We start from the raw sequence: 18,167 nt of genomic DNA, 5'->3' as shown, positions 1-18,167 counted from the left end.
AAAATATCTTTCCAATATTTCTCCAACAAGGGACATGACCAAAACATGTGAGTTAAAGAAGCAATCTCAGACTGGCATCTGTCACATATTGGATTAATATAAGAGTAATAACGAGATAGTTTATCTTGGGACATATGAGCCCTGTGAACTACTTTAAACTGTATCAACCTATGCTTAGCACATACAGAGGATGAATTCACCAACTGAAGAATTTTTTCCCATTTTTCAGTCGGTATATTAATCTCAAGTTCTCTTTCCCAGTCAGCTTTAATTTTATTAGAGGCATCAGGACATAAATTCATAATTATATTATATACAATTGCTATTACACCTTTCTGAGAGATAAAACTACATCTGTGCAAATCCCTGCAGCACCTGGTAACCCTGTGGTCTCTGTCTTGGAGGCCAACATCAGAACATTTTTCAAGAGGGTGAAACTTCGCATCGTTGTGACAAGGCCCTGAATGTGTACCGGGTAGGGCTCTGAAAACCTGTGCCAATCAACTGGTGGGAGTGTCCAAGGACATCTTCAGTCTCTCGCTGCTGCAGTCGGAGCTTCCCTGCTGCTCTAAACTGGCGACCATCATACCAGTGTCCTGGAAGAGCTGCCTCAACAACTATTGCCCAGTGGCACTCACATCTGCTGTGGTGAAGTGCTGTTTGAGAAGTCGGTCGTGGCCAGAATCAACTGCTGCCTCAGCAAAGGACCTGGCATTTATTTCTACACAGGGAGTGGTGAGTGCGTGCAACGCCCTGCCAGATGTGGTAGTAGAGACAGGCATACAAGAAACTCTTAGATAGATACAGGGATGATAGAATAATGGAGGGCTATGTAAGAGGGAAGGATTAGATTGATCTCAGAGCAGATTATAAGGTCGGCCCAATATCATGGGCTGAGGGGCCTGTACTGTGCTGTAGTGGTCCATGACACACTGTAGGACAGATGCGATTACACCAGGGAGATGACAGAAAAATTCACAAGGATGTTACCTGAACTGCAGGGCTTGGGTTATAAGGAGATATTGGATACTCTTTTCTCCGGATCAACAGATGCTGAGGGGTGAAGTTGATAAAACTGCGTGAGACGGAGATAGGTCTTGTGCTCTTCAGTCTCATCCTGGGTCAACCTTTTTCCAGGGGTAGGGGAGTCTGAAACTAGAGGGCAGAGTGGATGTGGCAAAGTTGTTTCCCATGATGGGGGAGTCTAGTACGAGAGGGCATGACTTAAGGATTGAAGGGCGCCCATACAGAACAGAGATGTGAAGAAATTTTTTTAGCCAGAGTGTGGTGAATCTATGGAATTTCTTGCTACAGGCAGCAGTGGAGGCCAAGTCATTGGGTGTATTTAAGGCAGAGATTGATAGGTATCTGAGTAGCCAGGGCATCAAAGGTTATGGTGAGAAGGCGGGGGAGTGGGACTAAATGGGAGAATGGATCAGCTCGTAGAACATAGAACATAGAATAGTACAGCACAGTACAGGTCCTTCGGCCCACAATGTTGTGCCGACCCTCAAACCCTGCCTCCCATATAAGCCCCCACCTTAGATTCCTCCACATACCTGTCCAGTAGTCTCTTAAACTTCATTAGTGTATCTGCCTCCACCACTGACTCAGGCAGTGCATTCCATGCACCAACCACTCTCTGAGTAAAAAACCTTCCTCTAATATCCCCCTTGAACTTCCCACCCCTTACCTCAAAGCCATGTCCTCTTGTATTGAGCAGTGGTGCCCTGGGGAAGAGGCACTGGCTATCCACTCTATCTATTCCTCTTATTATCTTGTACACCTCTATCATGTCTCCTCTCATCCTCCTTCTCTCCAAAGAGTAAAGCCCTAGCTCCCTTAATCTCTGATCATATTGCATACTTTCTAAACCAGGCAGCATCCTGGTAAATCTCCTCTGTACCCTTTCCAATGCTTCCACATCCTTCCTATAGTGAATCAACCAGAACTGGACACAGTACTCCAAGTGTGGCCTAACCAGAGTTTTATAGAGCTGCATCATTACATCGCGACTCTTAAACTCTATCCCTCGACTTATGAAAGCTAACACCCCATAAGCTTTCTTAACTACCCTATCCACCTGTGAGGCAACTTTCAGGGATCTGTGGACATGTACCCCGAGATCCCTCTGCTCCTCCACACTACCAAGTATCCTGCCATTTACTTGGTACTCTGCCTTGGAGTTTGTCCTTCCAAAGTGTACCACCTCACACTTCTCCAGGTTGAACTCCATCTGCCACTTCTCAGCCCACTTCTGCATCCTATCAATGTCTCTCTGCAATCTTTGACAATCCCCTACACTATCTACAACACCACCAACCTTTGTGTTGTCTGCAAACTTGCCAACCCACCCTTCTACCCCCACATCCAGGTTGTTAATAAAAATCATGAAAAGTAGAGGTCCCAGAACAGATCCTTGTGGGACACCACTAGTCACAATCCTCCAATCTGAATGTACTCCCTCCACCACCACCCTCTGCCTTGTGCAGGCAAGCCAATTCTGAATCCACCTGGCCAAACTTCCCTGGATCCCATGCCTTCTAACTTTCTGAATAAGCCTACCATGTGGAACCTTGTCAAATGCCTTACTAAAATCCATATAGATCACATCCACTGCACTACCCTCATCTATATGCCTGGTCACCTCCTCAAAGAACTCTATCAGGCTTGTTAGACACGATCTGCCCTTCACAAAGCCATGCTGACTGTCCCTGATCAGAACATGATTCTCTAAATGCCCATAGATCCTATCTCTAAGAACCTTTTCCTACAGCTTTCCACCACAGATGTAAGGCTCACTGGTCTATAATTACCCGGACTCTCCCTACTACCTTTTTTGAACAAGGGGACAACATTCACCTCCCTCCAATCCTCCGGTACCATTCCCGTGGACAACGAGGACATAAAGATCCTAGCCAGAGGCTCAGCGATCTCTTCTCTCACCTCGTGGAGCAGCCTGGGGAATATTCCGTCAGGTCCCAGTGACTTATCTGTCCTAATGTATTTTAACAACTCCAACACCTCCTTTCCCTTAATATCAGCATGCTCCAGAACATCAACCTCACTCATATTTTCCTCACCATCATCAAGTTCCCTCTCATTGGTTAATACCGAAGAGAAGTATTCATTGAGGACCTCGCTCACTTCCATAGCCTTCAGGCACATCTTCCCACCTTTATCTCTAATCAGTCCTACCTTCACTCCTGTCATCCTTTTTTTCTTCACATAATTGAAGAATGCCTTAGGGTTTTCCTTTTCCCTACTCGCCAAGACCTTCTCATGCCCCCTTCTTGCTCTTCTCAGCCCCTTCTTAAGCTCCTTTCTTGCTTCCCTATATTCCTCAATAGACCCATCTGATCCTTGCTTCTTAAACCTCATGTATGCTGCCTTCTTCCTCCTGACTAGATTTTCCACCTCACTTGTCACCCATGGTTCCTTCACCCTACCATTCTTTATCTTCCTCACCAGGACAAATTTATCCCTTACAATTCTGAATCCACCTGGCCAAACTTCCCTGGATCCCATGCCTTCTAACTTTCTGAATAAGCCTACCATGTGGAACCTTGTCAAAAGCCTTACTAAAATCCATATAGATCACATCCACTGCGCTACCCTCATCTATATGCCTTGTCACCTCCTCAAAGAACTCTATCAGATCGTAAGAGATCTCTAAACATCGACCACATATCCATAGTACATTTCCCTGCAAAAACATCATCCCAATTCACACCCGCAAGTTCTAGCTTTATAGCCTCATAGCCTCATAATTTGCCTTTCCCCAGTTAAAAATTTTCCTGTCCTCTTTGATTCTATCCTTTTCCATGATAATCATAAAGGCCAGGGAGCGGTGGTCACTGTCCCCCAGATGCTCACCCACTGAGAGATCTGTGACCTGACCCGGTTCATTACCTAATACTAGATCTAGTATGGCATTCCCCCTGGTCGGCCTGTCCACATACTGTGACAGGAATCCATCCTGGACACACTTAACAAACCCTGCCCCATCTAAACCCTTGGAACTAATCAGGTGCCAATCAATATTAGGGAAGTTAAAGTCACCCATGATAACAACCCTGTTATTTTTGCACCTTTCCAAAATCTGCCTCCCAGTCTGCTCCTCTGTATCTCTGCTACTACCAGGGGGCCTATAGAATACCCCTAATAGAGTAACTGCTCCCTTCCTGTTCCTGACTTCCACCCATACTGACTCAAAAGAGGATCCTGCTACATTACCCACCCTTTCTGTAGCTGTAATAGTATCCCTGACCAGTAATGCCACCCCTCCTCCCCTTTTTCCGCCCTCTCTATCCCTTTTAAAGCACTGAAATCCAGGAATATTGAGAATCTATTCCTGCCCTGGTGCCAGCCAAGTCTCTGTAATGGCCACTACATCATAATTCCACGTATGTATCCAAGCTCTCAGTTCATCACCTTTGTTTCTGATGCATTGAGGTACACACATTTCAGCCCTTCTACTTTACTGTCTTTACACTGTTTATTCTGCTTTTCTTTCCTCAAAGCCTCTCTATATGTTAGATCTGGCTTTACTCCATGCACTTCTTTCACTGCTCTATCGCTCTGGGTCCCATCCTCCTCGCAAATTAGCTTAAACCCTCCCGAACCATGCTAGCAAACCTACCTGCAAGGATATTGATCCCCCGTGAGTTCAGGTGCAACCCACCCAATCTGTACAGGTCCCACCTTCCTCAGAAGAGATCCCAATGATCCAAAAATCTAAAACCCTGCCCCCTGCACCAACTCCTCAGCCACGCATTCAACTGCCATCTCCTCCAATTCTTACCATCACTGTCACGTAGCACTGGCAGCAATCCTTAGAACGTCACCCTTGAGGTCCATGATAAAATGGCGGAGCAGACTCGATGGGCCGAATGGCCAACTTCTGCTTCTTTGTCTTATGATCTTATGGCATTTGTTTAAGGTGCGAGGGGAATGACTTCAAGAGGATTTGAAGGACACTTTTTTCACATGGAGGCTGGTGGGTCTGGGGAACGAGCTGCCACAGTGGTAGAGCCAGGTACAGCTGCAACTTTCCAAAACACTTGGGCAATTACATGGGCAGGAATACAAGCCAAACACAGGCAAATAGGTTTTACTGAGGTAGGTATCTTGGTTAGTGTGGATGAGTTGAGCCAAGGGGCCTGTTTCTTTTCAACACTGTGAACCTGAAATGGAGATAATAAAGATTGGCAGATGGTATAGAACAGGACATAAAATTATATTAGACAATGTGAAGCATAAAGAGAGTAAATTATCAAAATATTTCCATACTCGAAATGCTGGAGGGACTCAGCAGGCCAGGCTGCATCTGTGGAAAAAAATTACATTCGATGTTTTGGGACAAGACCCTTCAGCAGGACTGGAGAAAAAAAGATGAGGAGTAGATTTTAAAGGTGAGAGTGGGAGAGAGAAACACAAAGTGATAGGTGAAACCAGGAGGGAGAGGGGTGAAATGAAGAGCTGGGAAGTTGATTGGTGAAAGAGATACAGGGCAGAAAGGGGAGTCTGATAGGAGAGGACAGAAGGCCATGGAAGAAAGAAAAGGGGGAGGACCACCGGAGGGAGGTGATGGGCAGGCAAGGAGATAAGGTGAGAGAGGGAAAAGGGGATGGGGAATGGTGAAGGGGGAGGTGGGGCATTACCAGAAGTTTGAGAAACCGATATTCATGCCATCAGGTTGGAGGCTAACCAGGTGGAATATGAGGTGGTGTTCCTCCAACCTGAGTGTGGCTTCATCGTGATAGTAGAGGAGGCCATGGATGGACAAATCAGAATGGGAATGGGAAGTGGAATTAAAATGGGCGGCCACTGGGGAATCCTGCTTCTTCTGGCAGACGGAGCATAGATGCTCGACGAAGTGGTCTCCCAATCTACGTCAGGTCTCACCGACATACCGGAGGCCACACTGGGAGCACTGAGCACAGTATATGACCCCAACCGACTCACAGGTGAAGTGCCACCTCATCTGTCAGGGCAGTTTGGGGTCCTGAATGGTAGTGAGGGAGGTGGTGTAGGGGCTGGTGTGGCCACCCATTTTAATTCCACTTCCCATTCCCATTTGTCTATCCATGGCCTCCTCTACTGCCGCGATGAGGTCACATTCAGGTAGCCTCCAACCTGACGGCATGAACATTGATTTCTCAAACTTCTGGTAATGCCCCCCACCACGCCCCCCCTCCTTCACCATTCCCCATCTCCTTTTCACGCTCACACCTTATCTCCTTGCCCGCCCATCACCTCCCTCTGGTGCTCCTCCCCCCTTTTCTTTCTTCCATGGCCTTCTGTTCCCTCCTATCAGATTCCCTCTTATCTCTTTCACCAATCAACTCCAGCTCTTTACTTCATCCCTCCACCTCCCAGTTTCACCTGTCACCTTGTGTTTCTCCCTCCCCTTCACCACCTTATCTGCTCATCTTTCTTTCTCCAGTCCTGCTGAAGGGTCTTGGCCTGAAATGTCAACTGTGTTCTTTTCCATAGATGCTGCCTGGCCTGCTGAGTTCCTCCAGCATTTTGTGTGTATTGCTTGGATTTCCAGCATCTGCAGATTTTGTCTTGGTTGTGAAAATATTTCCATAGTAGGATTATTAAAAACAAGAGGTCAGGTTTTAAGATGAGAGGTAAGATTTGTAAAGAGTGATAAGTTTTATTGCACAAAACATAGAAAACATAGAAAATAGGTGCAGGAGTAGGCCATTCAGCCCTTCGAGCCTTCACCGCCATTCAATATGATCATGGCTGATCATCCAACTCAGAACCCTGTACCTGCCTTCCCTCCATACCCCATGATCCCCTTAGCCACAAGGGCCATATCTAACTCCCTCTTAAATATAGCCAAAGAACTGGCCTTAACTGTTTCTTGTGGCACAGAATTCCACAGATTCACCACTCTCTGCGTGAAGAAGTTTTTCCTCATCTCGGTCCTAAAAGGCTTCCCCTTTATCCTTAAACTGTGCCCCTCATTCTGGACTTCCCCAACATCGGGAACAATCTTCCTGCATCTAGCCTGTCCAATCCCTTTACAATTTTATACGTTTCAATAAGATCTCCCCTCAGTCTTCTAAATTCCAATGAGTTTAAGCCTAGTCGATCCAGTCTTTCACCATATGAAAGTCCTGCCATCCCAAGAATCAATCTGGTGAACCTTCTTTGTACTCCCTCTATGGCAAGGATGTCTTTCCTCAGATTAGGGGACCAAAACTGCACACAATACTCCAGGTGTGGTCTCACCAAGGCCTTGCACAACTGCAGTAGTACCTCCCTGCTCCTGTACTCGAATCCTCTCGCTATAAATGCCAGCATACCATTTGCCTTTTTCACCACCTGCTGTACCTGCATGCCCACTTTCAATGACTGGTGTATAATGACACCCAGGTCTCGTTGCACCTCCCCTTTTCCTAATCAGCCACCATTCAGATAATAATCTGTTTTCCTATTTTTGCCACCAAAGTGGATAACCTCACATTTATCCACATTAAATTGCATCTGCCATGAATTTGCCCATCACCTAACCTATCCAAGTCACCCTGCATCCTCTTAGCATCCTCCTCACAGCCAACACTGCCACCCAGCTTCGTGTCATCCGCAAACTTGGAGATGCTGCATTTAATTCCCTCATCTAAGTTATTAATATATATTGTAAACAACTGGGGTCCCAGCACTGAGCCTTGCAGTACCCCACTAGTCACTGCCTGCCATTCTGAAAAGGTCCCGTTTATTCCCACTCTTTGCTTCCTGTCTGCCAACCAATTCTCTATCCACATCAATACCTTACCCCCAATACCGTGTGCTTTAAGTTTGCACACTAATCTCCTGTGTGAGACCTTGTCAAAAGCCTTTTGAAAATCCAAATATACCACATCCACTGGTTCTCCCCTATCCACTCTACTAGTTACATCCTCAAAAAATTCTATGAGATTCGTCAGACATGATTTTCCTTTCACAAATCCATACTGACTTTGTCCGATGATTTCACTGCTTTCCAAATGTGCTGTTAACACATCTTTGATAACTGACTCCAGCAGTTTCCCCACCACCGACGTTAGGCTAACCGGTCTATAATTCCCCGGTTTCTCTCTCCCTCCTTTTTTAAAAAGTGGAGTTACATTAGCCACCCTCCAATCCTCAGGAACTAGTCCAGAATCTAAAGAGTTTTGAAAAATTATCACTAATGCATCCACTATTTCTTGGATGGTTGCCAGAATTGGTGGTGAAATCAGATACACCTGTGAGGTTTAAGAGGCATTTCGGCAAATAGGCAAAACATAGAGGGCTACAGTCTGAATACTGCAAACAGGATTAGTGTAGTTAGGTGTAAAGATCAGCAAGGATGTGGAGGGCCGAAGAGCCTGTTTCTGTGCTGTGAGTTGGTGTAATTGTAGTGGAGACAGTTGGAGACCATGCAGGTGAGCACGGGATGAAGGAGGTGTATTTGGGGAGGGGTGAAGAGTAGAAGTTCCAGGTCAATGAGCTTTCGTCAGGAGTTGCGATGAAACACCATTCGCTTGAATAGTTAACTTTGTTTTTCCTCTCTCCACAGATGCAGTCCGACCTGCTGAGTGTTTTCAGTATTCCTTTGCTTCATTCCAGGTTTCCAGCATCTGCAATATTTTGCATTTGTAGAGAACTTTTGACCTTCTTATTAACACAGTAGCTGGGAGCCCACAAGGGTACCATTAGACTTTGCACAATCAGAGAGGCTCCTTGTCAAGCTCAGGTGCAGTTTTGATAGCTGAAAGTTAAAACGTGAAGAAGGATCTAGTGATTTCCCGGTGTATATGACGAATAAACTCATCTTGGGCTTCCAGCCAGGTACTGGCACTGATTTTGACCAATGCCTCAATGACAAACTCTGCTGTCTTCATCAGCGATGATACCTGGTCATCTCCAGTCCAGTGGAATTTATCTTCCCGTCGCCCAACCCTCCTAAATGGTTAATCCTCATCCAGTCAGGTTTCTGTTGTCCCACCTGTAAGTAAGAACTGGAATTCGATTGTAAACAAGGTGGGACAGCAGAAACCTGATTGGATGAGGACTAACCAATCAGGAAGGATGGACAATGGGGGTATAAATACCACTGGATTAGACATGCCCAGGCATCATCCCTGATGAAGATGGCAGAGTTTGGCATCAAAACTTCAGTTAAACTCTCGATACTCGTACCTGGCTGGAAGCCTGGGAAGAGTTTTTTTTAAACTTGAAGGTTTTTTTTATTTGAAAATTGTGAATATCACTTTACTGTTTAAGAAAGATAAGAGAGTGAAATCAACATAGGACACTGACAAGAAAATAGTTGTTACCACAAAAGTTGTGTTTTGTTTTAAAATTTAAAGATAAACTTTATTTGTCACATGCACATCGGAACATACCACGAAATGCTTCGTGTCATCATTTGCAATGTTGAAGACATTGCAAGTGTTGCTATGCTTCAAGCACCAACAAAGCGTGCCCACAACTTACTAACTTGTCTGTCTTTTTGGAATGTGGGAGGAAACTGGAGGCCTGGAAGAAATACACTTGGTCGCAGGGAGAATGTACAAACTCCTTACAGACAGCAAACACAAAATGCTGGAGGAACTCCACAGTATCTATGGATAGAAGTACAGTCGACGTTTCAGGCTGAGACCCTTCGGCAGGACTGGAGAGCAAAAGCTGAGGAGTAGATTTAAAAGGTGGGCGAGGGGAGAGAGAAACACCAGGTGATAGGTGAAACCGGGAGGTGGAGGGATGAAGTAAATGCTGGGAAGTTGATTGATGAAAGAGACAGAAGGCCATGGAAGGAGGAAAAGGGAAGAGGAGAACCAGGGTGAGGTGATGGGTGGGTAAGGAGCTAAGGTGAGAGAGAGGAAAGCGGATGGGGAATGGTGATGGGGAGCAGGGTGAGTTTCTCAAACTGGAAGTCTGAGAAATCGATGTTCATGCCATCAGGTTGGAGGCTACACAGACGGAATATAAGATGTTGTTCCTCCATCCTAAGCGTGGCCTCATCGTGACAGTGGAGGAGGCCATGGATAGACATGTTGGAATGAGAATGGGAAGTGGAATTAAAACACATGGCCACTGGGAGATCCAGCTTGTTCTGGCGGACGAAACATAGATGCTCGGCAAAGCGGTCTCCCAATCTACCGAACACAGTAAATGACCCCAACAGACTCACGGGAGAAGTGTGGCCTCACCTGGAAAGACTGTTTAGGTGTTCCCAGTGTGGCCTCCTGTACATCAGTGAGACCTAACGTAGATTGGGAGACCGGTTGGAGGAACATATTTGGTAGCCTCCAACCTGATGGCACAAACATCAATTTCTCAAACGTCTGGTAATGCCCCCTCCCTTCACCTTTTCCCTCCCTCACTTTATCTCCTGTCCGCCCATCACCTCCCTCTAGTGCTCCCCCCCCCCCATTTTCTTTCTTCCATGGCCTTCTGTCTCTTTCACCAACCAACTCCTCGGCTCTTTACTTCATCCCTCCCCCTCCAGGTTTCACCTATCACCTGGTGTTCCTCTCCTCCCCCCTTTTAAATCTACTCTCCAGCTTTTCCTCTCCAGTCCTGCCGAAGGGTCTCAGCCCGAAGCGTCAACTGTACTCTTTTCCATAGATGCTGCCAGGCCTGCTGAGTTCCTCCAGCATTTTGTGTGCATTACACCTTACAGACAATGGTGGGAACTGAACTGCAATCTTTTGATCATTGGCACTGTAAAGCAAGAATTAACAACGAAAACAGAAAATGCTGGAAACAATCTACCAAGTGTTAGCCTTTCACCTGATAGTCTGCCTGCACTGCAGAATACTTTATTCTGCATTCTGTTATTGCTTTCCCTGGAACTAACTCAATGCACTGATGTGATCAAATGATCTGTGTTGCGATTTCCACTGTACTTCAGTACGTGACCATAAAAAAAACAACTTACCAATTTACTAAACGTTCAGCAGGTCAGACAGCGTCTGTAGAAACCAAATCGACTGGTGTTTCAGGTCAACAGATGCTTCAACAAAAGGCTTATTGTATGTGTTGAAATACAGAGGATTGATAGACAGCCTAACATCTGTTAATGGAAATTTAGTAGAGTCTATAATTAAGGATAGAGTGACTGAACACCTTGAAATTTTTCAGTTGCTTGGAGAGAGTCAGTGCGAATTTATTGAGGACAGTTCATGCCTTATAAACGTGATTGAATTTCTGAATTAGTAATCTTAACGCAGGCAGGGAATATCTCTGCATACTATTTACGTGGCTAAACTCAGCTGAGGTTGAAGCACATGGAATAAAATGTTATTCACCTTGCTCGGAAATTGGGAGAAACCACGGAGGCACACTGATCCCATGAGGGTCCACACCAGTTATGTCTGATTTAAGTGATAGGTTAGAGAAGTTAACCAATATTAAGGTAGGCACCAGAAATAAGCACGTTAAAATGAAGCATTAAATTACACTGCTATTAATGGCTTAAGTAAAACTGCTGCACGTGGATCTCGCTGCAGGCAAACGTGAGGGTTTCCACTTTGGATTTTAAAAGTAAAGAACAGTAAATGGGAAGGTTAGGATGCGTTGAGGTCCAGAGAGAACAGGAGGTCCGTGTTTATAGTCAAACTATCAGGACAAGTACAGAAAATACTAGCAAACTGGCAGCATGCTGCTTTCTATAACTAATTCTAACCAGTTGTACTAAATATATTGAGCAGAGCCATTGGCGTGTAGGTGGTACCTCAGGTGAAGGCTGATCCAAATGGACTTTCTGCGATGTGTGAGTTTAGGCAGAGCCGGGGAATGCCTCGGGAGGCACAACTAGACGACCACGCAGGAAAGTCGAGCTGGAATCCGCGTACAAGCGCAACTCCCTAGTTGCCAGCAGTTAGTGATTTACCCGAGCATAAAGCAGAGAGAGGGCAGCAGGATGGGCAAATGAGTGGAGACAGGAGGAGAGAAGTGGTGAAAGAAAACCAACGCGGGCCAGTACGCTCTATGAATACCCACTGTTTAAGACTATTGAACGGTCCCCTAGTACGATACGTGCTATAGTCTGTATTCTGTTACTGCTTTCCCCTTGTGCTACCTCAGTGTACCGATGTGATTAAATGATTCGCATGGATGACATGGCAAAACACAGTTTTCCACTGCATCTTTGTACATGCAATAGTAATAAAATAATTTACCAATTTATAAATGTAAGTTACTTTCAACCCTTTTAACACACGTGGCACAGCGGTGTGGTAGTTCGCCTGATAGTGCCAGCCGCCACCAATCTAGGTCAATTCCCGCCGCTGTCTTTAAGGACTCTATGCATTCTCCCTGTGACCAGATGCTCCAATTTCCTACACATAGGTTAGAGTGAGTGAGTGAGTTGTGGGCGTGCTATGTTGGCATCAGAAGCGTGGTGATTCTTGCGGGCTATTCCCAACACGAATTTGATTTGACCAAAGAATGCATTTCACTGTATGTTTCAATGTACATGTGACAAATAAAGCTAAACCGTGATCTTTTAATCTCTTTAACCCTGGAGGGGACAGAACAGATGGGTGGAGGGATGAGGAAGGACAGGAGAGTTCAGTTTTTATGGGGGAGGAAAGACTCGCAGAAACGGCACTCAGCAAACTCTCAGCCTGCAACACTCCTCCATATGAAGATCTGTAATCCAACCCAAACAGAACTAATGAATGATTAATGGTGTCGCGATGGGCTTCAACAGTGTGATACAGCGGTGGTAATTACATCCATTTTTGTTCTGCATGTGCATTGTCTGAGCAACTGATGTTGAGCACTAAAACTTTCTCACTCTGCAACATGCAATATTTGTTCAGTCCTCTACTTCCACCTCGTGTACTTGGATTTGATTTGGAAAATGTCACACGAATCTAGAAATGTGCTGACATTTTCTGTTCTCTTAGTTACACGGTTCCTGCGGTACTGTGAGCACACCTGAACATGGCCCAGTGAGCAGGGTAGGAGCCACCAGCGGCAATGGTTCTGTGTTTGCTCCTGTTTTTCTCACTGAATTAATATAAACGTGTCTCCACTGTTTCTTCCTGTGTATGTATTTTTCATCATGAATGAAGTCTGCTTTTGAAATTGTAAGTATTATTGCCCTGAACCTTTTGTCGCTGAACCCTTCAAGATCACCAGCTGATCCAGGGCCGGCTTTGTGGAGTGGGTTGGACTTCTTTCCAAGGTTCACGGAGGTGTGTGTGTGTGTGTGTGTGTGTGTGTGTGTGTGTGTGTGTGTGTTCGTTCCACAGCCTTAAGAAAGAAGATACTGTAGATCAGTAATATCCCCTCAGACGGACGTACAGCGGATCTATAGCTCCTTCTATGCTGATCTATATGACAGAAATGCTACAGGCAACACAGCCTCCCAGGACCACCTATTCTCTCTCAAGGGGGAGAGTCAGGATTAGCCATCGACTCGAGAGCATCTGACTGCCTCCATCCATTTCCTTGGTACAAATAAAATTCTCAGGAGTGATGGCTTACCAGCAGAGCTTTACACGGGATATGGGACTGGGCGGATCTGGGGATGCCGGAAGTGTACAATACCACTTGATGGAGACAGACGTGAGAGAACAGACGAACATCTGGTGAAACTTCTGAAATGCCTGCCTCGCTGCCGCTGCTACTGTGTGATCTGAAATCTCTGGAGGGGAAGGCCCCAAATCCTCGGCTTTGCCTGTTGCTCGGCGGCCGGGGCGGAGTCAAAGCGCTCAGCAGAGATGGTGCTTGGTGTCGGAGGCTCGAAGTTTTCGGACGGACTCAGAGTCGGCTGCGGTCGGGTGCTTCCAATGGTGCTGCATCGGCAAGTTTGCAGCACTTGGAGGTTCATGGCAGGGAGAGTTTCTCCCTTCTACCGTCTGCGTGAGATGATGGTGCTATTGGGACTTGAGTTTTTTTTACCGTGCCCATGGTCTGCTCTTTATCAAATTGCGATATTGCTTTGCACTGTGGTAACTATATGTTATAATTATGTGGTTTTGTCAGTTTTAGTCTTGGTTTGTCCTGTGTTTCTGTGTTACCTTTCTGGAGGAACATTGTATCATTTTTTAATGTATGCATTTCTAAATGACAATAAATGAGGACTGCGTGTCCTCATAATCTAATCTAATACCATGTTTCTGGCTAGCAACATGGGCATGTCAGATAGCAAGAGGATGGGCATCATTACCTTCAACAAGCAGGATGGGGAAGAGGGAGGACATCAGAAATTGGAGACTGTTGAATGCGTACTATAAGATCCAGTCCAAGGCCATTACCAGCTGGGTTAAGTCTGTTCTGGAAGTAATCTACCTGGTCCAAACCTGAGCTGAACCTGGCAGGAAAATCCCAGCATCTCAGTGATACTGTCGCCTATGTGCAGGACAGAGGGGTGCATGTCAACTGGGTCAGATTGGACCAGAAGTCCTTCAATAGAATATCACACATGCAGATGATGGGCGTGCTCCCCAAAATGATTTTGGGAAAGGAATCAGAAATTGGATTTAACCACTTTACATTGATATTCATACTGCAATCTGAATTAATGGGTGGAAAACAGAGACTGGAATTGGTTTATTATCACATGTACTGAGATAAAGTGGAAGGATGGTCTTGCATGCCCTTCATACAGATCAATTCATTATGCCGTGCACTGAGGTAGTGCAAGGTAAAACAATCACATAATGCAGAATAAAGTGTAACTGCTACTGGGAAAGTGCGGTGTGGACAAAGTGCCAGATCATAACGAGGTACCTTGCTTTCCCATCAAGTCTGGATGTCAGGGCAGGGGTGTCTTCTCTCCCATGTCTTGCTTGTGTGTTGCATCGAACCCTTTGCCAAACCCATGAGGAAGGACGGGAGTATAAGAGGGGAGATGTTGCTCGGCGGCGGAAGAACACTGTCTTCTGTTCGGATCCATGGTTAATTGGCAGATTGATCTACATCTGTGACCCTTTTGAGTTGACATCAGGGGTCAGTCAAAAGTGAATCTGATGGGAGACACCGCACAAGTCCCCAGAGATTGGGGACAAAAGTGCACTTAACGTTGCCTTCATCCTGATGACCACCTTTGTGTGTGGTTGCATCAGGCAGTGTGTGGACATAAAGTATGATCACCAGATGCTGCTGCATGTCACCGGTGTTGCTGAAGACAGGCCTGTCCCTTTAAAGTGCAATGGCCCAGTTTAATGGATATTGTCATACTACCCGTCCTTAGTGGAATGAAAGCTCAGGATCAGCAATTATCGCCTGCTACTCAAGGTGAGTGACTTAACTCATTCCCAGTTTGCAGGGAAAACACATCAGTAGCCTTAAGCATGTACAGAAAATGCTGGAAATACTCATTGGGTAAGGCAGCATCTGTCAAGGGAAGCATAGTGTGGATATTATAATTAAATGACCTTTCACAAGACAAAAAATGCTGGAAAGAAAGGGGAGGGGTGGAGCCCCAGAGAAACTGGACAATGCTGAAAGATGAAAGTGAGGACTGGACATTTGCACCCTATCGCACTGGGGCCGTGATAATGGGAGATGAATGATGAGGAATTAGAACAGGAAAACAACGGTGGCAATGTGAGAAATAAAATGACAGTTGCTGGAAATCTGAAACAAAGCAAAATGCAGGAGATACCCATCAAGTCGAGCAGCATCACTGGCAGACAAACAGAATTCAATGTTACCGGCTCTTGAACTTTCAGAGTCAGCCACTTCTGATACAAATCCTTGCAGTTTGAATGGAAGTGTTCTCCAAAGTGGTCACTCATTCTACGTTCACTTTCAGTGTAAAGAAGACCTCACAGCACTGAGTGCAGTCCACATGGCTGGAAGTGATGCATTTGAAGGAGTGCTGGGTGCCTGGATGTTGGGAAGGAGAGAGGTGACAGAATAGGAGCTGCATCTCCTGCATTTGCATGGGAAGGGAAGTGGGTGTTGGTGGCAATGGAACCAGGGAGTCAGCATCCCAATGGAACGCTGAAAGGGAAGGCAAAGAGTAGATATCTTGATTCATGTGTCACACTGAAAGGATCAGAAATACAGAGGATGGGCCATTGAATATGGAAGGCTGTAGATGGGGATTGAAGGATGGAGATAAGGGACACCCAATGCAAAATGCTGGGGGAACTCAGCAGGCCAAGCAGCATTCACAGAAAAGAGCAAACAATAGGGGATGGCATTTTTACCTGGTCCACTTCCATGGAGCTTGTCGACTTGTTCAACTTTGCCTCCAAGTTCCACCCTGCCCTCAAATTTACCTGGTCCATTTCCAACACCTACCTCCCATTTCTCGATCTCTCTGTCTCTATCTCTGGAGACAGCTTATCTACTGATGTCTGTACCCACAGACTCTCACAGCTACCTGGTCTATACCTCTTCCCACCTTGTTACTTGTAAAAATGCCACCCACTTCTCTCAATTCGTCAGTCTGACGCATCGGCTCTCAGAATAGGCTTTTCATTTCAGAACTAAGGAGATGTCCTCCTCCTTCCAAGACAGGGGCTTCCCTTCATCCACCATCAATGCTACCCTCAACCATATTTCTTCCATTTCTTACGAGTCTATCCTCACCCCAACCTCCTGCAGGGATAGGGTTCCTCTTGTCCTCACCTACCACCCCACCAGCACATAGTTCTCTGTAACTTCAAAGGGATCCCACCACCAAGCACAACTTCCACACCCCACCCCACCTCTTACCAGAGGGATTGCTTCCAAAGTGACTCCCTTGCCTCCCCACTGATCTCCCTCCAGGCACTTATCCTTTCAAGTGGAACAAGTGCTACACCTGTCCCCACACCTCCTCCCTCACTACCATTCAGGGCCCCAAACAGTCCTTCTGGGTGAGGTGACACTTCACCTGATAGTCTGTTGGGGTCATCGACTGTATCCAGTGCTCCCTGTGTGGCCTCCTGTATATCAGTGAGACCCAATGTAGTGCCCTCCCCTTATAACCCTGACTTCTCATCTTTTTTCTCCAGTCCCAATGAAGGGTCTCGGCGTGAAATGTCAGCTGCTTGCTCTTTTCTTTAGATGCTGCCAGGCCTGCCGAGTTCCTCCAGCATTTTGTGCGTCTTGCTCGGATTTCCAGCATCTGCAGATATCCTTTTGTTTGTGTAAGGGAACCCTAACCTTGTTTCAAGTGAAATGAGAGAGGACAACAGCACAGAAATGCAGGAAATGGAGCAAATGCCAGAAATGAAACAAAAGGGGAACAGCAGAATAGATCAGCTACGATCACACTGAATGTCAGACAGGTTTGAGGGTCTGAATAAACTACTGGTTTGTCTTCTTGTGATCTTGTGCTGTATAACATTGAATTGGATTTGTACCATGTAGTATGTGCCACTTTTATGCACGGTTCTTGTCATTGCTTATGATTAAAGGAATTTGTGTCATTAATTTTGTCAGGTAAAATTCTCTGGAACATCCCAGATGAGTCCTGTTTGGGTGCCACAGTAGCGTAGCAGTTAGTGCAACGCCATTAGCTTGGGGTGTTCCAGAGTTCAGAGATCAATTCCAGCACTGTTCTCTGCCTTATCAGTGGGAAAGTGTGGCCACACATTTCCAGAATCTGCAGTTTTATATCCATTGTGCATAAGACAGACTGAGGTAATATTGAAAGCTGTCATCACTATGAGAACTGTAGAAACAGCAGTAGTTAAGCACCACACCCAGTCCCTGTGCACACAATCAGTGATAAAGCAACAGCTACTTTGCCCTGGTTGGAGCCGAGCTGCTTGCACTCAGTTAAATGGACAGATAAGTCATCACATTTTCATTTTGCAGATTGGCAGATAACTAGGTTCAGGGAGGGCACGTTACCTGAGGATGTTCAGGGTGTTGAGGACCATGAACTCGTGTTGGATTTAGTCATTGCTCCGTGCTACATTGCCACTCACCGGTTTGAATGCAGATTTTGATGCAGGCATGCTTGGGATGCTTCAACTCGAAGAACACCTTCCCCATCCCTGGGGAGCCAACACCTTCCCCATCCCTGGGGAGTCACCATGCAGCAACTGTTGGGATCAGGACACAACCCCCTGGGACTTCCCAGGAATGCCTGTGATGGAGATATTTTGAGTTCCAACCACCAGATCATTTCAGTGCTTGTGTGTGGGTGTGTGCATGCACCTGAAGTTCCTCAAATCCCACCAATATCAGTTTCACCTTGGCCACTGATGGCATGTTCAATCAAA

This window comes from Mobula birostris, chromosome 18 (genome assembly GCF_030028105.1).
Source record: "Mobula birostris isolate sMobBir1 chromosome 18, sMobBir1.hap1, whole genome shotgun sequence".
In the NCBI taxonomy this organism is placed as follows: domain Eukaryota; kingdom Metazoa; phylum Chordata; class Chondrichthyes; order Myliobatiformes; family Myliobatidae; genus Mobula; species Mobula birostris.
The sequence above is the reverse complement of the archived record's forward strand: the minus strand, read 5'-3'. Positions refer to the sequence as shown.